Here is a 21,407-nt window from a genome sequence, read left to right on the forward strand (position 1 = left end):
TTTGTCCCACGCTGACAAGCCATCAGATTGATCAGTTGTGTTTCCAAATGATCATCTCGGTGCTGCACTTTCTCCATAAAATCCTTAGCAGACACATTTTGTAAATGTACTCCACTTTTTAAAATGTGATTTACTGCATAAGACAGTGCAGACAAGTCGCTTTCAAATAAAAGATGGAACAAATAAGGAATACTTTGTCGAAATCTGGGATCTTCAGCATATAGTCTTGTAGTCCGATACTCAGAAGCTGGAATCTGTTCTGGATGTTCATCGTATCGTCCTCCTTTTCCTTTAGGAAACAGCTGGGGAAAACATCGAGCTTCCAAGCTCTCCTCCCATACACTCACGGGAGTCCCTTTTGCTTTCTTCATCTGAAAGAGATCAATATTGTCTCCCATAACTTCTTTTGAATGAAGAGGATGTATGCTAAAATGTTCATAAATTTCTTCTTCCTTTGACTTGTCCACTTTTTCAATTTGTCCAGTTGGTGTTTCTGTGTCTTCTTGTAAATCTTCTTCTTCTTCTTCTTCTTCTATATAAATTGATTCATACCATTTGTTATTCCTTTTCAAATACAAATTTGCTCTTTGTACTTTCCGTACATCTACCAGCTCCTGCCAAATCTTCTTATTCTTTGTAGGTACACCATTCACCAGAATAACTAATGGTTCAGTTTCCAAAGTATCCGCATCAATAGTTTCCATATTTTTTTTCAAATCCAAGGGCAAATACACCACTCTACCTTTTAAACCTCTCAGTAAATCAGAAGGAGGTAATTTACCAGTTTTGGGCTCCATACGTACTATGGTCTGGAACGGATGAACACATTGAATGAGTATAGACTCATAAGTATTTAATTCAGAAAGTTCAGCAGGAATAGCATCCAATTCTAAATTATTATGTACAGCTCTGGTCGGCATTCTATTTTCCTCTAACTTGTTGTAACAGTATTTACAAATACGCTGAACTTCACCCAATTTTGTTTATGAAGTCATTTTGTTAGTGGTACCTACAAGTAAGTACATTCTCTTCCACTTCTTCCTCATTTAGTGTGTCCTTCTCTGCACTGTTTTGTTCAGGACCAAAGTAACAAAACTGAATTTCATCAACAACCTTCTCTACATCTGATACCGTTCCTCGGAACAGAGCTCTATTCAATTCATTTAACTTTATTGCTGGACTTTTAGCAAAATACAACCGTCTCACAAACTTTCTCATTTCAGTATGATGAACAGCCAGCATCCTAAAATGATGGAAAACACTATTGCACACTTTTCTAGATAGACAAGCCAGAGAATGACCCTGCAAACCAGTATTCTCTCTCACTCTGCATGGATCCAGACTTTGAAGCACCTTAATCTTCTGTTTTATACTTTTTTTACTATATTCTCTTAGAAACTCTCGAAATTTGTCAATAGATTCCTGACGCACAGTGCAAATACTACTACAATTCAAAATCCTTCCACTTATAATTATCTTCATTTTCACTCTTTCTGTAGAGATCAACATTCCTAGTTTGTTTTCTATAATGAGTTCTGCGGCAACAAATACAAGTACTGTCTTTCTTTTCATATTGCCATTCTACTGAAAGACACCTCCTGAGTGCATCCAGTTCTCCTTTGAAGATGTTCACAGTGTGGATTGTAGGGCACAGCTATGTCTTCTGGAGTGAAAAGTTTGCAGAGAAAACAGGTATGGTGAGAGACCTTGCTTTGCCAAATGTAGACATTAAATGGATTGGTCAGAGAGGGTTAAAGTGGCACCAATTGATGCCATTGGTGAAATCCTTCATGCAAATCCAACACCCTGACCTCATAATAGTGCACTGTGGTGGCAATGACCTAGGCACTTTGACTGGGGTAGGTCTGGAAATGCTTATGAAGGACACCTTTGCACAACTGTTTTCACTTTTCCCTAAAACTGCCTTTGTGTTTTCCAACATATGCCAAAGGCAAAAATGGAACTGGTCCAATCATTTCTGTCCGCAGATTGACAAAGCAAGAAAGCACGTCAACAAATCTGTTTCTGCTTTCCTCCGTGACTATGGTATGGGTGCCATTTACCACAACAACTTGCGTTATGACATGCAAGACATTTATAGAGGAGATGGTGTGCACTTCAATGATGAAGGGAACAGAGTCTTCCTCTTGAACCTTAGACTCTGCATCGGTACTTACTTGTAGGTACCACTAACAAAATGACTTCATAAACACAACAGCTCTTTTTAGAGCTCCCTAATATCTAAACTCTTAAATCTGCATTTCATTTCTTTTTTAATTTATTTTTTCTTCCGTACGCTTACCGTAAGCTTACCGTACGGGTACCCCGTGATTTTTTTAAAAATCAAAAAATGTTTTCTTTGTACTTTACAGTCCTTCTTTGACCCCCTCACAAATGTAAGGGGGTCTGTAACTCTCCTCATTGCCCCCTTTTCTTGTTTTCACTCTTTTTTTTCTGAGTGAAACACACAAAATGGCGGCCGCCGCTTCCTGGTTTCGGCCGATTCGAATGTTTACTAAGATCTAACAGCCAATCAGAATCGCGCTCGCGCACGCCACCGTACGCGTACGGTAAGCGTACGGTAAGCGTACCGTAAGCGGGCTCAGATATATATATTGATTTAAAGGCTATTTTCTCAGAATCTACTGAACAGATTTACACCAAACCTACAAAAGGCACTTCCTTGACATAGGGACTACCTCTCTGCCAAATTTCTAGTAATTCTGTTCAGCCGTTCGGGCTGTAGCTCGTTCTAAAGGTCCTATGGAAAAATGCATGGGAAAAACGCGTTTTGGGACCCCCCTTTTATCTCAGCCCCCGCTTGACGAATCCCCCCGAGACTTTTAGGGTAGGAGCGGACCGTAGCGCCCCACCTATTTTGAAAATTTCACGAGGATTCGTCGACCGGCGCCAAAGTTATTCCAAATAGAATGTTGCGGATTTCCTATGGAAAAGGGGACCTAACTATAACTACCTACTGGCGACCGCCAGTAGGTAATATATATATATATATATTCCCTTAAAAAACCATAGGCTTCACACATGTTATAGTTAGCTGGACATTTCACTCGTAAAAAACCAATGAAATTCCCCCGTTATAGTTAGTGCAGGCAACTATAACTCACGCGACCGCAATCCTCTGCTGATGACGTCATCAGCAGAGGATTGCGGTCGCGTGAGTTATAGTTGCCTGCACTAACTATAACGGGGGAATTCATTGGTTTTTTACGAGTGAAATGTCCAGCTAACTATAACATGTGTGAAACCTATGGTTTTTTAAGTGAATTTGCAAGGTTTTTTAAATGCTAATTCGTAACTATAACGTGTGTGAAACCTATGGTTTTCTCTGTGAATTTGTACGTTTTTTTAAATGCTAAGTTATGTATTTATAATTTTTTTTTTTTCAGGTTTTTCACCGTGCGCGCACATTTAAAAAAAAAAAATCGCGAGGTGCAGTGCGTGCCGTGCGCGCACGGTGCGCACACCTCGCGATTTAAAAACAAAAATAAATTGTTTTTTTCTCCCTTGGGGGTCCTTCTGTGACCCCCTGACCAAGGCTAGGGGGTCAGGAACTGTCCACTCTGCCCCCTTTTCACGTTCTCCACCTTTTTTTTTCTCCCCCTCAGACTGCGAGAGACAAAATGGCGGCCAACACTTCCTGGTTTCGACCGATTCGAATGTTTACCGACATCTAACAACCAATCAGAATTGCGCTCGCGCACGGCAGGGTGTGCGCACCGTGCGCGCACGGTGCGCGCGTATAGATATTGATATGCTTTTAAATGCTATTTTCTCAGGCAATACTGAACAGATTTACACCAGACGTTATGGCTACCTCTCTGCCAAATTTCACGTAATTCTGTTAACCAGTTCGGGCTGTAGCTGCGACTAAAGGTCCTGTGGAAAAATGCATGAAGAAAACGCGTTTTGGGACCCCCCTTTTTCTCGGTCCCCGCTTGACGAATCACCCCAAGACTTTCAGGGTGGGAGCTGAACGGAGCGCCCCATTAGTTTTGAAAATTTCGCGAGGATTCGTCAACCGGCGCCAAAGTTATTCAAAATAGAATTTTGAGATATCCTATGGAAACTAGGTTGTAACTATAACTATCTACTGGCGACCGCCAGTAGATAATATATATATATATATATATATATTCACTGAAAAAACCATAGGTTTCACACATGTTATAGTTAGCTGGACATTTTACTGATAAAAAACCAATGAAATTCCCTCGTTATAGTTACTGTAGGCAACTAAAACTCACACGACCGCAATCCTCTGCTGATGCTAATACTGTATTTAGACACTTATTTGCCCATGTCTTCTTCCAATAAATTTTAGCTATACATATATTACAAATATTTTTTTTTCATAAAGACACATATGTCATCAGCAGAGGATTACGGTCGCGTGAGTTATAGTTGCCTACAGTAACTATAACGGGGGAATTTCATTGGTTTTTTATCAGTAAAATGTCCAGCTAACTATAACATGTGTGAAACCTATGGTTTTTTCAGTGAATTTGCAAGGTTTTTTAAATGCTAATTCCTAACTATAACGTGTGTGAAACCTATGGTTTTTTCAGTGAATTTGTACGGTTTTTTAAATGCTAAGTTACTTTACGCCATTTGTGGCGTGCGCGCCCACTTAACGCAGTTCGTTCCGTGCGCGCACGGTGCGCTTCGCGCACCGTGCGCACACAGTGAGCACGCGGTGCGCTTCGCGCACCGCGTCTCCACGTTACGCTAGATGGGCCATGAACGCACGATGCGCTTCGCGCACCGTGCGCACATGGAGGAAACATATGATGAGCATTGTTGTGACTGGTAAAATATATTTTTTGTTTGTAATATATAAAACATGCACAAATGGTGCCCTATGGGGACCATTTGCACACGGGGTGGGGAGAATTTGGATATTTTTTATTTTTTTTATTTTTTGCTACCGTACGCGTACGGTAAGCGTAATCGCCGAAATTTACAAAAAAATAAAAATTGCCTTTTTTCACTTGGGGGATCGTTGGGGACACCCCAACATGGCTAGGTGCTTGGGAGCTGTCTAAACAGCCCCTTTACATGTTTTTACACTTTGTTTATCCTCCCCCCCTCAGAGTGCGAGAGAGAAAATGGCGGCCGCCGCTTCCTGGTTTCGACCGATTCGAATGTTTACTAAGATCTAACGGCCAATCAGAATCGCGCTCGCGCACTTCACCGTACGCGTACGGTAAGCGCACCGTAAGCGCACCGTAAGCTGGCTCAGATATATATATTGATTTAAAGGCTAATTTCTCAGAATCTACTGAACAGATTTACACCAAACCTACAAAAGCCACTTCCTTGACCTGGGGACTACCTCTCTGCCAAATTTCATTAAATTCTGTTCAGCCGTTCGGGCTGTAGCCCTGTCTAAAGGTCCTATGGAAAAATGCATGGGAAAAACGCGTTTTGGGACCCCCCTTTTATCTCAGCCCCCGCTTGACGAATCCCCCCGAGACTTTCAGGGTAGGAGCGGAGCGTAGCGCCCCACCTATTTTGAAAAATTCGCGAGGATTCGTCGACCGGCGCCAAAGTTATTCAAAATAGAATGTTGCGGATTTCCTATGGAAACGTGGTCCTAACTATAACTACCTACTGGCGACCGCCAGTAGGTAATATATATATATATATATATATATATACACACAAGCATTCCCCGATTCTGGAGTCCCCGACCCTTCGGGGCGGCCTCAAGGAAATGGGCTCGGAGTAACCCATCAAAACACCATCCAGTGGAGAACAAAGAGTGAGGCCTTACTGGAAACAAGGCTTTTATTCCGGCATTTTCAGCAGCACAGCATGCTTCCATTCGCTAACGTTTCGGCGATTGCCTTTTTCACAGCTGGAAGTTAAAACACCTGATTTACAAAGTGCGTCCGTGCGTGCTATTTGAAATGTTGATCACATGACTGTTATGCTCAAAATACAAGTCCCACAGTGCATTGTAAAATCATTATGAATAAATGTCATGAAAGTTCTTATTATTATTTCACCATTATTGTGGATTCAAAGTTCTTACTTGGCAATAACACTGTTGTTAATCTAGGGTTTTCAATCAGAGCAGCCAGGCGAGCTAATAATCCTTGCATGTTGCTGTCGATTTTCATTTTGCCTGAAGACAAACCCCATTATCCAGTAAAATCGCTAAAGGAAATAATCCCTCACGAACCCCTTCCAACACGCGCACATTTTTTGTTTGAATAGCTTTCCTTAGTAGGCTGGGCGCATGAGTGGGTCATACTCCTCGTTTAGAATACACACAAGCATTCCCCGATTCTGGAGTCCCCGACCCTTCAGGGCGGCCTCACGGAAATGGGCTCGGAGTAACCCATCAAAACACCATCCAGTGGAGAACAAAGAGTGAGGCCTTACTGGAAACAAGGCTTTTATTCCGGCATTTTTAGCAGCACAGCATGCTTCCATTTGCTAACGTTTCGGCGATTGCCTTGTTCACAGCTGGAAGTTAAAACACCTGATTTACAAAGTGCGTCCGTGCGTGCTATTTGAAATGTTGATCACATGACTGTTATGCTCAAAATACAAGTCCCACAGTGCATTGTAAAATCATTATGAATAAATGTCATGAAAGTTCTTATTATTATTTCACCATTATTGTGGATTCAAAGTTCTTACTTGGTAATAACACTGTTGTTAATCTAGGGTTTTCAATCAGAGCAGCCAGGCGAGTTAATAATCCTTGCATGTTGCTGTCGATTTTAATTTGCCTGAAGACAAACCCCATTATCCAGTAAGATCGCTAAAGGAAATAATCCCTCACGAATCCCTTCCAACACGTGCTCATTTTTTGTTTGAATAGCTTTCCTTAGTAGGCTGGGCGCATGAGTGGGTCATGCTCCTCGTTTAGAATACACACAAGCATTCCTCGATTCTGGAGTCCCCGACCCTTCAGGGCGGCCTCACGGAAATGGGCTCGGAGTAACCCATCAAAACACCATCCAGTGGAGAACAAAGAGTGAGGCCTTACTGGAAACAAGGCTTTTATTCCGGCATTTTTAGCAGCACAGCATGCTTCCATTCGCTAAAGTTTCGGTGATTGCCTTGTTCACAGCTGGAAGTTAAAACAGCTGATTTGCAAAGTGCGTCCGTGCGTGCTATTTGAAATGTTGATCACATGACTGTTATGCTCAAAATACAAGTCCCACAGTGCATTGTAAAATCATTATGAATAAATGTCATGAAAGTTCTTATTATTATTTCACCATTATTGTGGATTCAAAGTTCTTACTTGGCAATAACACTGTTGTTAATCTAGGGTTTTCAATCAGAGCAGCCAGGCGAGTTAATAATCCTTGCATGTTGCTGTCGATTTTCATTTTGCCTGAAGACAAACCCCATTATCCAGTAAGATCGCTAAAGGAAATAATCCCTCACGAATCCTTTCCAACACGTGCTAATTTTTTGCTTGAATAGCTTTCCTTAGTAGGCTGGGCGCATGAGTGGGTCATACTCCTCGTTTAGAATACACACAAGCATTCCCCGATTCTGGAGTCCCCGACCCTTCAGGGCGGCCTTACGGAAATGGGCTCGGAGTAACCCATCAAAACACCATCCAGTGGAGAACAAAGAGTGAGGCCTTTCTGGAAACAAGGCTTTTATTCCGGCATTTTTAGCAGCACAGCATGCTTCCATTTGCTAACGTTTCGGCAATTGCCTTGTTCACAGCTGGAAGTTAAAACATCTGATTTGCAAAGTGCGTCCGTGCGTGCTATTTGAAATGTTGATCACATGACTGGTATGCTCAAAATACAAGTCCCACAGTGCATTGTAAAATCATTATGAATAAATGTCATGAAAGTTCTTATTATTATTTCACCATTATTGTGGATTCAAAGTTCTTACTTGGCAATAACACTGTTGTTAATCTAGGGTTTTCAATCAGAGCAGCCAGGCGAGTTAATAATCCTTGCATGTTGCTGTCGATTTTCATTTTGCCTGAAGACAAACCCCATTATCCAGAAAGATCGCTAAAGGAAATAATCCCTCACGAATCCCTTCCAACACACGCTCATTTTTTGCTTGAAAACTTTCCTTAGTAGGCTGGGCGCATGAGTGGGTCATACTCCTCGTTTAGAATACACACAAACATTCCCTGATTTTGGAGTCCCCGACCCTTCAGGGCGGCCTCACGGAAATGGGCTCGGAGTAACCCATCAAAACACCATCCAGTGGAGAACAAAGAGTGAGGCCTTACTGGAAACAAGGCTTTTATTCCGGCATTTTTAGCAGCACAGCATGCTTCCATTCGCTAATGTTTCGGCGATTGCCTTGTTCACAGCTGGAAGTTAAAACACCTGATTTGCAAAGTGCGTCCGTGCGTGCTATTTGAAATGTTGATCACATGACTGTTATGCTCAAAATACAAGTCCCACAGTGCATTGTAAAATCATTATGAATAAATATCATGAAAGTTCTTATTATTATTTCACCATTATTGTGAATTCAAAGTTCTTACTTGGCAATAACACTAATGTTAATCTAGCGTTTTCAACCAGAGCAGCCAGGCGAGTTAATAATCCTTGCATATTGCTGTCGATTTTCATTTTGCCTGAAGACAAACCCCATTATCCAGTAAGATCGCTAAAGGAAATAATCCCTCACGAATCCCTTACAACACGCGCTAATTTTTTGCTTGAATAGCTTTCCTTAGTAGGCTGGGCGCATGAGTGGGTCATACTCCTCGTTTAGAATACACACAAGCATTCCCCGATTCTGGAGTCCCCGACCCTTCAGGGCGGCCTCACGGAAATGGGCTCGGAGTAACCCATCAAAACACCATCCAGTGGAGAACAAAGAGTGAGGCCTTACTGGAAACAAGGCTTTTATTCCAGCATTTTTAGCGCACAGCATGCTTCCATTCGCTAACGTTTCGGCGATTGCCTTGTTCACAGCTGGAAGTTAAAACACCTGATTTGCAAAGTGCGTCCGTGCGTGCTTTTTGAAATGTTGATCACATGACTGTTATGCTCAAAATACAAGTCCCACAGTGCATTGTAAAATCCATATGAATAAATGTCATGAAAGTTCTTCTTATTTTTTCACCATTATTGTGGATTCAAAGTTCTTACTTGGCAATAACACTGTTGTTAATCTAGGGTTTTCAATCAGAGCAGCCAGGCGAGTTAATAATCCTTGTATGTTGCTGTCGATTTTCATTTTGCCTGAAGACAAACCCCATTATCCAGTAAGATCGCTAAAGGAAATAATCCCTCACGAATCCCCTCCAACACGCGCTCAATTTTTGCTTGAATAGCTTTCCTTAGTAGGCTGGGCGCATGAGTGGGTCAAACTCCTCGTTTAGAATACACACAAGCATTCCCTGATTCTGGAGTATATATATATAAATTACCTACTGGTGGTCACCAGTAGGTAGTTATAGTTAGGACCTAGTTACCATAGGAAAATGGCAACATTCTATTCCCAATAAGTTTGGTGCTGATTGACGAATCTTCGTGAAATTTTCAAAACTAATTCTTTGTTGAGATCAGCTCCTATTTTGAAAGTTTGGGGGTGATTTGTGAAGGGGGGGCCGAGTAAAAAACGGGGGGTCCCAAAACGTGTTTTTTCATTGTTAATTTCCAGCAGAAACTTTAGACATGGCTACTGGTCGAACGGGTGAACGGAATTACCCCAAATTCGGCAGGGAGAAGGGTCTAGGTCTAGAAAGCACGCTTTTGTTTATTTGGTGTAAATCCGTTCAGTAGTTTTTGAGAGATATCAAAATTTACAGATATCAATATTTGGGAATTCTGCCATCTGATTGGCTGAGGCGTTACGAGCACAAGCTTGTTGCTGATTGGCTGCGAGCGGTGCAAGCGGTTGCAACTAGGAAGTGTTGGCCGCCATTTTGTGATTCTGTTGAAGCGAGTAAGGTGAAAAAAGGGGGAAATAAGGGGGAAAAAAGTGGGAAATAGGAGGGTAGGAGCACTGTATCCTCTGTGGGGTGTTTAGGGTGTGCTATTGAGGGGGTGCAAAGCGAAGTATTTACCCCTACCAGTGTGTAAGTGGTTGGCTTTGGAAATTAAGTGACGTATTGGGTAGAGTCTGATGCGGGTAAGGTGAGCTGGTGCGGGACTCGTGGATTAAAGCGTGAGCCCAAATTGTGTGTCTTATGCTGTGAAGCCATGTGCCGTGGCAGCTGCACTACAGTTGTGGAAGTAGTATCCAGATGTGCTTATAACTACTAGGACGAACTACTGACCCATGCTGGTATGGAAGTCCTGAGGTACGGAATATATGTGAGGTATTGTCTAGAGTCTCATGTTGCTAAGCTGAGCTGCTGCCGGAGTCGGGGATTAAAGCGTGAGCCCAAACTGTGTGTCATATGCTGTGAAGTCATGTGCTCTGGCCGCTGTGCCACATCTGTGCAAGTAGTGTCAGCATGTAGTTATAGGTACTTGGATGAACTTTTGTTTAGAACATTGTAGCTTGTGTATGGTGCTTAGGTGGTGTTGTATAGGGAGTGCGAAGGTAAATCAATATGGTATTTGTAGAGCGCAATCTACTCACCATTATGGGTGAGTAGAGCTGGGGATCAAAGTGAGTGGTCTGTGCTGCAAAGTGAGATGGTCTGGCCGCTGCGCCACAGCTGTGTGGAGAATACATTTTGGCGAGGGTGCTGGAGTTGGCGTTATATGGCCCAAAAATAAGGGGCCTAAGTTGTAAGTTATAGGGTGGCTCTAAAAAGAGCCCTTGCGTTCATTAGTTGGAGCTACATATAAGTGCGGATGCACAGCTTCCAGTTATTCAGGAGAACTCGGTTTCCCTGATCAGTGAAGTGTCCTCCATCACTTCTGTATATATCCGCCATATCAAAACGAATGTTGTTGTGGTATATGGACCCCATTTTGTGGCCTATGAGCTTTGTTGACTTTTTACCGAGATTTTTCAATCTGAGGACAAAATTGTTTGGACCATTTCAACTTCTATCTTTGGCATATATTGGAATATACAAAGACAGTTTGAGGCAAAAGTAACATCAATTGTCCAAAGGTGTCCTTCATAAGCATTTCCAAATCTACCCCAGTCAATGTGACTAGGTCGTTTCCACCACAGTGCACAATCATAAGGTCAGGGTGTTGGAGATGCAAACAGGTTTTGATCAAAGGCAACAATTGGTGCCACTTAAATCCTCTCTGTTCAAAACATTTAATGTCCACATTTTGTAAACCTAGGTCTAAGTCAATACGTCTCTTTTCTGCATACCTCTTGCACCAGAAAACATAGCTATGTCCTACGATCCACACTAGCATTTTGAAGGTATGGCTGGAAGGTATGGAAAGATGTCTGTAGCTCATGCAGTTCCTTCGTAGAATGAGAGATATGTTTAAAGATGGGGAACTAGTTACTTTTCGCATACAAAACAGTACCTGATTGGGAGATGAAAAGCATTGTTTTTTAAAAGTAGGGTGCACATTCGTTTTGTGGAAAAGTATGTTTGTGATTGGTTAAGAAAAAGCAGTTTGCACGTGCATATTATAGTACATATTATAGGGTAAAATTTGCTCAACTCAACCACACCTGCTACTTGCATTTGGAAGGCACTGTTTGAACTTAAAACAATTGTGAACTTTTAACCTGCATGTGCCGTTAAATGTTCGAGAAAATGTTGCAAAAAAATATCGTTAGGTTTAAAAAAATTGACAAACTTTTAACCTCCATGTGTTGTAGAATGTTCTAGAAAGTGTGTTGATAGAATACGTTGCATTTCTGACTTCGATGTATACTTGAATATTAAAAAAAATAGTTATATGGAAAAGTAGAAAGACAGTAATAGAGAGAATTTTTGAAAGCTAAAAGAATCAAGGAACTAATGTGATTTGTTCTTGATTACCTACTGGCGGTCGCCAGTAGGTAGTTATCACTGTGAATGGTCTGAAAGTGCGGTGTTGCTCAGAGTGGCATGGTGGTGATATGATATGGTGCTACACTCGGGTATGAAACCGAGAGTCTAAACCGTGAGGTCATTGCTGTAAAGTGATGTGGTCTGGTGTTTGTAGCATACGTGTGCAAGTAGTGTTAGTAGGCGTTTATACCATACAGGGAGTGGGAAGCGAACTACTGACCGCTACTGTGTGTTGATAGTATACCGGAAGCGGAAAGCAAAGTAGTTACGCCTACTGGTGTGAAGACTTTGGGATGAAACCGAGCTGATTGCTGTAAAGTGATGGGGTCTGGGCGGTGTAGGATACTAGCCGCTGTAGTATAAGTGTGTAAGTAGTGTTAGTATGCGTTTATAGTAAATAAAGAGTGTGAAGCAAACTACTCATCCCTACTGGTGTAAAGACTCGGGGATTAAACCGTGAGCCTAAATTGTGAGCTCATTGCTGTAAAGTGATGTGCTCTGGGCGCTGTAGCATACTTGTGGAAGAAGTGTTAGTTTATGTTTATACAATATAGGGAGTGGGAAGCGAAAGTCTTACCCCTACCGGTGTCAAGACTCGTGGATGAAACTATGAGCTCATTGCTGTAAAGTCATGTGCTCTGTGTAGTATTCCATTGCAAGTCATAGTAGAATGTTAGTATGTAATTCTACTAGAATCTAAGGGGCATATTATCAAGGAACGGCATTAAAACTATCGCCGCTTTAGCAGCAGGAAACTGCCGCTAAAACGGCGATAATGGGCTTGATAATATGCTGTAGAGAATTCCAATAGAAGCCCATGTTAACACGAGAACATGGGCTTCTATTGGAATTCTCTACGGCATATTATCAAGCCCATTAGCGCCGTTTTAGCGGCAGTTTCCTGCCACTAAAACGGCGATAATTTTAGCGTCATTCCTTGATAATATGGCCCTCATTATGTAATGTTAGAATGTAGGGCTGTCATGAGGGGAACCTTGCGGAGTTTGTACACGGTGCTGGATTAGACTGTTGCTTTGCTGTCTGCTCCTGTTGGTGGTTGTATCAGGTGTCTTGTTTTCTTGTAATAAATCTACTTATGGGATTCACTGCTGTCTGTCTCTTCACTACATAAATTTTGCGACGAGTGGGAGAAGGCAAAAAGAAGGCACCACTCAGTAATATTTCAAAATTGCTTGCGTTGTGCTGAAGACCCGTTTTGTTCATGTAGCTGTTTCTAATCATGCCAGGGTCATCGGCTCATTGAACTGTCATCCGACTTCAGGTAGGATTTATATTTTTAGATTTTGCGCTTCCTCAGTTTCTTCACTACATTCTGGTCGCTGTACTACACGTGTGTAAGTAGTGTTAGTATGCGTTTATACTAACAAATGCATCATGGTAGTAGGGAGGGCGACCTCTCAGGCGCGGCTCATACAGTGTCCTGGGGTGTGCATTCGCTGGACATTTGTGTTTGGTATTAGAGGGTGGTGCATGGCTTCCACATTGTGATAGCAAATACTTGTTCGACTACTTGAAGCGAGAGGAGGGAAACCTCATATCGCTGTAATAGAGGGGATGCAGATGGTAAAAATGGAGCGAAAAGAACAAAAAAAAAAGCGGGGTCTCACCCGTCCTTTTAAATGAGGCCCCTGGTGGGTGGGTAATCTTCCATGGCCAATCCAATTATTATATTGCGAGGTATCTGTAGGACTGGGGATCTTAATGACACATGTAAATTAGGCGTGGAAGGGCACAGAGACGTTTTGCAGCCTAGGGGAGCGACACCTTTCCGGGTATTGTTTACTAATTGTTCGGGGGGTTCTAGGCCAACTGAAGTCCTGGGATCACCACACTCTGGGTCTTTATTTAAATATGCAGGGTGGGCCTCTGTAGTCCCTGAAGCCTCTGTGGTACTAGGCAGTGCCTTATTTGTTCTGTAATCACACGGGCAGTATTCATGGTGTTATAGAGTGATACACTCATAGAACTCTTGCAGTTGTACAATTACCCAGGCTTCATTTGTCTAATAGTCAGTTATATTATGTTTGGTAGGTGCACTCTAATATTAAATAATGTTGTCCTTAAAATCTCCTACAAACAGATGATTTTCACAATAAACAATAGACAAGTGTCGTCAGAAAAAGAAGACCTATACACTCAGTTATTTATTCGAAAAAATAAGTAACCTTTATTAAAACAGAAATAAATAGAAATGTAACTTTAATAGAATAGTATAATAAAAAAAACGTGGGTTGGACTCCAATGGAAGCAGCGTAGGAATCCTGCAAGACAAAAAAGAAACATAAGTATGTGTGCTATGTGGAAGAGGTAAAGAAAGGTAGTCCGAATGAAAGGACCATAGTGAGAATGGAAGGGAGGGGGAGTGGGTGGAAGGGAGAAGGGGAGGGAGAGTCAAAAGAAGAGAGGGAGGAGGAGACAGAGCGTCAGCCTATTGCACCCAGCCCGTAGTGTTTACCCTCCATCACCCGTTTGTCTAGGACGCTGGGGTCTGCGAGAAAGAGTGTGGTTCAGCAAGTTCTTAAAATTAAATACATGAGGCCAGAGATTATGGGCCATATTATGAAGGAAGGGCAATAACATTATCGCCACTTTAGCGGCAGGAAACTGACGCTAATGCGGTGATAAGGGGTTGATAATATGCCCTTGTGAATTCCCTTAGAAGCCCAGGTTCTGGTGTGGACCTGGGCTTCTATGGGAATTTACAAAGGCATATTATCAACCCCTTATTGTCGCTTTAGCGGCAGTTTCCTGTCGCTAAAGTGGTGATAATGTTATCGCCGTTGTTTGATAATATAGTCCTACATTATTAGCTACGGGAAAATCGCTTGCATGCACCTGTGCACCCAGGGTGTTGCACCCCAACCCCTTCCCCCGCACTGTGCTCAATTTTAGGTCTTGCACACCGAGGCTTCTCTGCTCACCTCCCACTACTGGTGTGTCCCACGACATGTTGGTGCAAGCTCCTAGTCCGGGGTATGTTTGTACGATAGACCAGGTCTCCGGTCGGGGACGGTGTCTTGATACTACGATGGAAGGTGTCAGAATGCCAGGGCATCATTGTGGGGTCAGCTCCCACTCCGCCCTTCTTGTGTCAATCAATGGAATATCTGAAAAGGGAGAAATAATTTAATGGTGGAAACGTCTGGAGGTAAATGAAGGTTTATTTCAAGCTTGATGGAAAATAGGAGTTGAGTGCATCCTTCGTTTTTGAAGTACGATCTACCAACTGTTAGTGGTAATCGTAGTTCAAAGAGGAGTTGGAGTGCACGAGAATACACAAGGTTAAATAATAATATGTTATGCCAACATTCACATACAAAGGAACAGAGCGCATGCTAGAAGCATAATGTGCGCGTTTAATGCAGTGGCGGGAGCCTGTGTGCATGTACACTTAGTAAGGAGCTCACTACAGTGTCCTAAAAGCCAACGCCATGTGTCTGTACGGCAGCGCTGCCAGCTGGCTCAGGCCTACAGTACGGTCCAGCAGGTCCTTAAAATTATATCCGATGTGACTGAATGAGGTCAGAGATCACATCATTACGCACGGCAACATCGCTTTTTCGCACTTGCTCACTTATGGTGATGCACCCCTCCTGCAGAACTGCCCTCAACAGGTGTCTGTAGGGCAGCGCTGCCAGTAGGTTCAGGCCTACCTTATTGTATAGCAGGTCTTTAAAATGAGACAGAGATGTGAATGAATGAGGTCAAAGATCACATCATAACACATGGCAATATCGCTTATTCGCACATGCGCAGTCTGGCTGATGTATCCCATCCATCCTGCAGCACCGCGCTGAAGAGGTGTCTGTAGGGCAGCGCTGCCCGCTGGCTCAGGCCTACAGTACAGTCCAGCAGGTATTTAAAATGAGACAGAGTTGTGAATGAATGAGGTCAAATATCACATAATAACACATGGCAATATCGTTTGTTCGGACCTGCGCAGCTAGGCTGAAGCACCCCACCCCTCTCACAGCAGCACGCTCAATTGTAGGCCCTGTGCACCCAGGCCGCTCTGCTTACCTGCTGGAGTGTTGATTGTAGGAGAGTGTACACCTCATGGATCCCTTTCGTAGACGACGGGCAGGAGGGCTCACAATTTAGAGCCCGTGTTGATTGCCAGGATGGAGTACACCTCATGGATCCATTTCTTATTTTTATTGCGCATTGTGATAGGCGAGGTGGATGCAGCAAATCATTTGAGGTAGTGTGGAAGAAGAGGGACGTGTGGCGTCGTGGTTATCCTATTTATACGTACGCAAAGTGGGCTGGGCTTGCGTACGCCAGGCCAGCGTAGGGGTGTGAATAATTTTTCCGGGGACTTGGGCGTTGTTCAGTTCCTGCCTGGCCAGGAAGTGTACTTATGTGTGTTTCTTTTGTAGTTTTGACCTCGCAGAGTGTGCAATTTAGATTAGTGTAGCATGTGTCGGGAGGGCGGAAACTATCGTTAAGAGATGGCATGTGATGTAGGATGTGTAGTCTGCCTGTGGCTGCTGATGCACCTTAGACTGATGCATGAATGAGTGACTCACTGTTTGTATGTGTTGAAGACAGCATGTGTGCAGGACTGTGTGGGTGGATGAGTGTGTATATGGGTGTATTAGTGAGTGAATGTCTGTCTCAATAGTATCTTTATGAGTAACTACATATGTTTTAAACTAGTATATGTGACTATTGGTGTATGTAAGTGAATATATGTGAGAGTGAGAGATTGGAAGAGTTCCTGTATGAATAAGTATGTGTTTCTATAAGTGATTGTTTAAAAGACTAAGGGGCAGATTTATGAGCCCCTTGCGCCACTTTCGCGTCACTTTTCCCATGTTAAAAGTGACGCAAAAGTGGCGCAAGGGGCTCATAAATCTGCCCCTAAGTATGTGAAAGTTTCTGTAGAAGTAAGTGTGGTGGTGTGTGTATAACTGTATATGCAAGTAAATGGATGTTTGATTCTTTATTAGCATGAGTGACTATGTGTGTGAGTAACTCTATGGATGAGTGGCGTTGTGTAACAGGATGTATAGGTGTATTAGTACATATGATGAGTGAGTACATGTATGAGTGACTGTATAGGACTGTTGGTGAATGAGTGGATGTGTATGTGGATCTTAGAATTACTGAATTGGTTGTTGTAACTGGTATTGGTATGTCCATTGTTTTGAAAATTTTAGTTTCTATTTTTGAATGTGTATCAAAGGTTATATTAGGGTGAGAGGAGGTCTGCCACTCTGAACTAACTATAACAGGGGAATTTCAATGGTTTTGTACGAGTGAAAAGTCCAGCTAACTATAACGCCCCTGAAACCTATGGTTTTTTCAGTGAATTTCTAAGGTTTTTTAAATGCTAATTTCTAACTATGCCTACAGAGATAGGACATGTAAAGAAAGAAGAAAAAATGCACAGAAAGAAAAAAAAAGAAATGCAGAAAGAAGCAACAGAATTCCTCAAAGACAAAGAAAAGTGCAGGAAGAAGGATAGCGTGCAGAAAGAACAAACAGAAGAGCAGAAAAAAGCCTTGTTGCAAAATCATCCTGTACCCTCAACTTTTTCAGACGGATACTGGTGGTAACTGAGTCTGACTAACCAGTCCTACAGCCAGTGCTATGTTAAAAGACAATTAGAATACAGTGAAAACACCTACATACACTAGGGAACACTATGCGTTGGGGTCCCCCTGTGATTAGCATGACCTCCTCTGTAAGCCCCTAGTATATATAATAGGGCAGGGGGATTAAAACTACCTCTTAAAACGCGCCACAGGGCGTGTTTGCACACGTCACCTCAGGACCCGTCCCCTCCCTTTCCCACTGTGTAAACACGCCCTTTGGCCGTTTTAAGTTGGGAAATTAAGTCCCCTTGAATCCTGAGGGTCCCTAGGGTCCAACTAGCCCACTACGTATCTCTAGTAAGCGCCACAGAGCTGCGTTGCAGAGAGATGTAAAAAGGGATACGGCCTAGGCGACCTCTCTGTAACGCAGCGCAGTGGCGCTTACAGGAAGCACCTGGTGGGCTAGTTGGCCCCCAGGGTCCCTCAGGATTGAAGGTGAATTATTTCCCCAACTTAAAACGCGACACAGGGCGTGTTTGCACACGTTAACTCAAGCCCCGTCCCCTCCCTTCTCCACTGTGTAAACACGCACTGTGGCTGTTTTTAGTTGGGAGATTAAGTTCATTTGAATCCTGAGGGTCCCTAGGGTCCAACTAGCCCACTAGGTATCTCCAGTAAGCGCCACAGAGCTGCGTTGCAGAGAGGTGTAAAAAGTGGCACGGCCTGGACCACCTCTCTGCAACGCAGCGCAGTGGCGCTCACTGGAAGCACCTGGTGGGCTAGTTAGCCTCCAGGGGCCCTCAGGATTGAAGGGGAATTATTTCCCCAACTTAAAACGCGCCATAGGGCATATTTGCACACGTCACCTCAGGCCACGTCCCCTCCCTTCCCCACTGTGTAAACACGTCCTGTGGTCGTTTTAAGTTGGGAGATTAAGTCCCCTTGAATCCTGAGGGTCCCTAGGGGCAAAATAACCCACTAGGTACCTCCAGTAAGCGCCATTGCAGAGAGGTGTAAAAAGGGGCACGGCCTGCACCACCTCTCTGCAACGCAGCGCAGTGGCGCTTACTGGAAGCACCTGGTGGGCTAGTTGGCCCCCAGGGTCCCTCAGGATTGAAAGGGAGGTATTTCCCCAACTTAAAACGTGCCACAGGGCATGTTTGCACACGTCACCTCAGGCCCCGTCCCCTCCCTTCACCACTGTGTAAAGACGCCCTGTGGCTGTTCTAAGTTGAGAGATTAAGTCCCCTTGAATCCTAAGGGTCCCTAGGGCCAAACTAGCCCACTAGGTACCTCCAGTAAGCGCCACAGAGCTGCATTGCAGAGAGGTGTAAAAAGGGGCATGGCCTCAGAACACCTGTCTGCAACGCAGCTCCCTGGCGCATACTGGAGATACCTGTTGGGCTAGTTGGCCCTCAGGGACCCTCAGTATTGAAGGGGAATTCATTCCCCAACTTACAACTCGCCAGGAGGCGCGTTTGCAAAGTGCTGCAAGGAGGGGGTGTGGCCTCCGGCGCGATGCCGGTCTTTTATTTATTTAATTATTTTAAGAAGGGGGGCTGTGTGGCCCCCCTTCTTTTTCTAATTTATTGGCCCTGGTGACACCATGCCCCAGGGCCTGCCCCCTAATTTTTTTTTTTGAAAATTGTTTTGGGATGGGGGCCTAAATCGGCCCCGGGGACCACAACTCCCAGGGCATGGCCTTTTTTTTTTTTATTCTTTAGGAGGGGGGCTGCATTGCCCCCGTCCTCAGGCCACTTATGGCCCCGGGCCGACCTTTGTTTTTTATTAACATTTTTTAAATATATTTATAGAAACACCTAGGACATGCTGGACAAACTGTACGTACCTATCACCATGACGATTTGTGTGATATTTATTAAAAGGCGACTATGCATACAACGAATCCACGTGGAATGTATTTACACCACTAGTGAAGCTCTGACTTGTCTGATGCTCTACCGTGCCTAATCCCGGTGCCTACAACGGTGGGTACTCTCCAAGTAGACACCCATGTTGTTTATTTATACAATAATGGGTAGCTATTGACGGACACATTTAATACAAACGCACACCAAGCCATTCAAAGGGGATTCGACAAAATTTTGACCAAAACTATGCAAGAAACCCCCCTCACGGTTAATAAAACACACATCCACCACCGGATGTGTAATACTTTTTATTTTACTCTCTATAAAGGAGACAAACCTCACTTGAGAGTCACAGCGCGGTCCTGGCTGAGCCCAATGCTGTTTTACACCCACCAATGCCCGCCGAGTGCCACACACCTCTGTGTTGTATCCCACCAGCTAGTGCGTATGCTATGACACTCTCTAGCCCATGTGCACTGTAACACCACCCCGTGAATATGTCATGCCACACTTGCCTTCGCATGGGTTATATTGCCCCATCTAACGTGTCTTCCTCGATGCCTATGTTATAACGCACAGCGCTATGCCATACATATTACAATCTGGGATCCATATCTTTGTCACAGTGCATATGCAATGTTACACTACCCAGCACATATTTTATATTACAACTTTAGAAACTAGCTAGGTTACACAACACTGCCCTGTGCATATTACATTCCAAGGCGCATATCGCAATTGCAGGCGCTAGTGCCTGTGCTATCTCGCGCTCTCCAATGAATCTGGAATTGCGCACAATGTATTGCATATTATATTTCACGCCCCGGTTCATCTTATATCACACTTTTTGGTGCATAGTTTATACCATACACTATATCTTGTTTTCATTTTCAATTGTGCTCTTAGGACTATGTTCTATATAACACTGCGTTCACCTACCATTTTCACGGTCATTAAAGTTTGCGAAGGGGGGTGGAGGGTCAGGGGGTGTTTCTGCCAAGTGAGCCCAGAGTCACAGTCACAAACGTCCTCTTCTTCCTGAATAAAAGTGAGATTATGCTGCTTACTTGTTCATATTTTAAGTAGTTCACACAGACACACATTTTAAAAACAATAAAGTTCCTAATACCCACCTTCTCTGAACAGTTAGCTTGCTGCCCCATCCACCTCCTCCCTATCCTCTATTGTCTGAATCCATGGACTAGCCTCCTCCCTCCTGCCATGCATGGTCTGATGTGCTGCCACTGCCCTCCATGTAGCATGATGTACCAGTCCACTCCTCCTGCCCTCCATTGCCCAATTCTATGCCCCATCATTGACCTCCTGCTTAGCTTGCTGCCCCTATTCTCCTTCCCCCTGCCCTCCGATGTCTTTGTGCATGCCCCTGGTCCATCCTTTTTGCTCACCATGTTCCATGGACCTGCCACTCCTATCTACTCTGAGTGTCCTGTTGAGCTGCCACTCCCCTCCCACCTGCCTACCATTGTCAGATGACTGTAATCTGTCCCTGCCACCTCCACCCTGCCTGTCCACATGTCATGACCCTATCCCCTTCCTCCTGTCCTCCATGGTCCATTTCACTGCCACACCCTTCTGCCCTGAACGCTCTTGTCTGTGCCCAGGTCCTGACCCTCCCTTCAATCCTCCATGGTCCTTTGTGCATGCCCCTGCACCCTCCTTCTTGCCCATCATAGCCATTGTGCTGCCACTAACCCTCCCGCTTGCCATGCATGGTCTTCTGTGCTGCCACTGCCCCACCCACCTTCCTTGTGTGGTCAGCTAGCTGCCCCTGACCCCCTCCTACCTTCCCTCCATGGTCTGTGTGTATGCCATCATAGTCTCACTGTTGCTCTCCATGGTGTGTCTTGCTTCTAGTGCCCATCCTGCCTGACCTCCATGGTCATCTTGCTGCTCCTGCCCTGCCCCCTTGCCCCCAGCACTCTGTTTCCATGTGCAGACCCCTATTCCCTCCCTCCTGACTTGCCTGTTCCATTGTAATGCCCCTTATCCGTCCCTCCTGCCCTTTATGGTCTGTTATGCTGCAGCTTTCTCTCCTGTCTGTCTATTATGGTCAGC

This window comes from Triturus cristatus, chromosome 6 (genome assembly GCF_964204655.1).
Source record: "Triturus cristatus chromosome 6, aTriCri1.1, whole genome shotgun sequence".
In the NCBI taxonomy this organism is placed as follows: Eukaryota; Metazoa; Chordata; class Amphibia; order Caudata; family Salamandridae; genus Triturus; species Triturus cristatus.